This window comes from Lacerta agilis, chromosome 5 (genome assembly GCF_009819535.1).
Source record: "Lacerta agilis isolate rLacAgi1 chromosome 5, rLacAgi1.pri, whole genome shotgun sequence".
Classification (NCBI taxonomy): Eukaryota; Metazoa; Chordata; class Lepidosauria; order Squamata; family Lacertidae; genus Lacerta; species Lacerta agilis.
This window is the reverse complement of record NC_046316.1, coordinates 47,658,299-47,660,627: the sequence shown is the minus strand read 5'-3', so window position 1 is coordinate 47,660,627 and position 2,329 is coordinate 47,658,299. Positions and strand designations below refer to the sequence as shown.

Genomic DNA, 2,329 nt, shown 5'->3' with positions numbered 1-2,329 from the left:
CCAAGCAAAAGTCCCCTGCAGACTTTTCTGACCATCTGATTTCGATGGTTGTGTTGGACAGCAACACATACAGGGATGTTAGGAGGTGGAGCTTGTGAGTGCCACCATGCAAATGCCTGAATATGCCTAATGTTGCAACTTTATCTATTGGTAAAGATCCTCAGAAATTCAGAATATGTTAACAGAATGTGGCAAATAGCTCTATCGGAGAGATGAACATCATGGTATATCCAAACAGGATCAGTGTGCAGTAACATAGTTTATCTTCTACTGTATGTGAATGCAGTGCTGCATTACTACTACCCACTGGCGACTCAGGAGACTTCCTTAAGAGGTATGTCAATGGTTAACTTTTCCATGCTAATCTTCTCTGTATCATTCCAATTTTAGTATATGTGCTGCCAAAGAGAGCACAATGGTTAACTTCTCCTAGTTGATAACATTTTAAAGTTATCCCTTGTTCAGGGAATCATGTACTCAAAGCCGGTATAACCTGGAACAATTCAAATGGCCACAGCTTATATTCCAGTTTGCAGAGAACTTCTGGATCTGAGTAAATACCTATCTAGTCCATCATCCCATTGCCAGTGTGGCCATCCAGATGTCTTTGGGGAGCCTACAATCAGGACATGAGGGTGAAAGCTATCTCCCACTGTTCTTCCCCAGCGACTGGTAAACCAGAGGCGTCCTGCCGCAGCACTACATTCCGTTGAGAGAATACAAATGCAATGCTCTCAGCTCCCCCCGCCCAATACTAAGTGTTGAAAAACTATTTTGATAAATATGGAGGATCTATTCCTCCAGATGCTCTATAAAAATACAAATGGATTGCCCTTCACGAAATCGCTAACATACACATATAGAGGTCACCCCAGGTTAGGAATGCCATATTTAATCAAGATTGCAAGCAGCCGTTTTAATGCATTTGTGGACACCCCATCTTTTTCTGCAAATGTGCCCAAGGTAACTCTCCTTACATTGTTGTTTTATAAAGTGTTTCTCTCCCCACCTACCCCTTTGCAGCAGTTCTGCTGCTTCTGACAGATGCTCCAGTAGAGACCCTTGAGATATATTTGCTGGTTAATTCGTCTTCACGTTTTGGTTTTCATAATTCTTCTCCAAATTGAGAATGATTTTCTCCAGAAAGGTGGAAATCAATTAATAGTGTCCTGCCTCTTCTAGGTACATAGGTTTTAAAGAACAAACTAATCTCTTTTCCAGCAATTAAAACAAAGGTAGGGAGTGGTTATTATTGCTCCCTCTCTCTTTCTCTCTCTTTTAAAAGAGTATTGTGTGTATGTTTTCCCCCCACACTAGAAAGCTGTTCTGCCTTCAGCTGTCTTTACCAACTAGGAATTCTATAAGAAAGAGGCCATTAAAGTTTACTCTACCCAGTTTAAATTTGGCACAACACACATTCACTGCCAACTTTTCAGACTCAACAGCTTAGTAAATTCTTCCTGACAATAGTTAGTGACAAGCATGTCAGAAACAACAAACTCAGTCACATATAAGGCTTATCAATAATTTAGTCCATTCCCCCCCACACCCCCATGAGAGCCTGTGTGTTTTGCAATAATGAAATATATGATTTTAAAAATAAATAATAGGCTGTTGTCAGGCCGATTGTAGCTAGAAGTTATGAATTTGATTGATTGATTGAACATTTGACTTCATTCTCTCTAGCAAGATCAAAGAGAAACTCTTCCATTTGCCCACGGCCACTTGCAATTTATTTAGAGATTGTGTTCATATCCCAGCAGGTAGCAATATTGGACTGAGGTACACAGAAAATCAGCTCTTTGAGGTTTTTTTCTAAATCCAAGGGATGCAACAAATGAGATTTTTTTTAGTTCATTAAATCATTAACCACTTAATCACTAAAAACAAGCCATTAGTTGTTTCTTCTCTTCCTCCCCACCCCCTTCCCCTTCCAAGCTTGTAATAACCAGGAAACAGGCATTTTCTTAAAATGTAAAATAAAAATGGCTGTTTTAAACACAGGTCCCTTTTCCAAATGTGACAGAGTATAATTTTTTATTTATACAGCTATTTTTTCTCTGCCTCCCTCCCTCCCCCCTCTCTTTTTGTTTGCTTTTTAATCAGCATGGCAGGAGCCAGTGACACTCGAAAATGACAGGCGTATGAATTGCAATGAGGAGCCATACAACAGCAATGCAATGGAGACGGTGGGGAGAAAAGACACGTACACAAAAGCGCACGAGAAATGTTTGTAGAACAAATCTTGCAATTACCCAAATGAGAACAAACCCATAGAGACTGAGGTGAAGGCTTCTGTGTGTAGTCAACATTAATCAAAGAAACTTGG

General features: G+C 39.9%; 1 pseudogene; it reads right to left on the bottom strand.

The window, feature by feature from the left end:
- Nucleotides 1-355: 355 nt before the first annotated feature.
- On the bottom strand, nucleotides 356-414 carry LOC117047642 (annotated as a pseudogene).
- Between the last annotated feature and the right edge of the window lie 1,915 nt (nucleotides 415-2,329).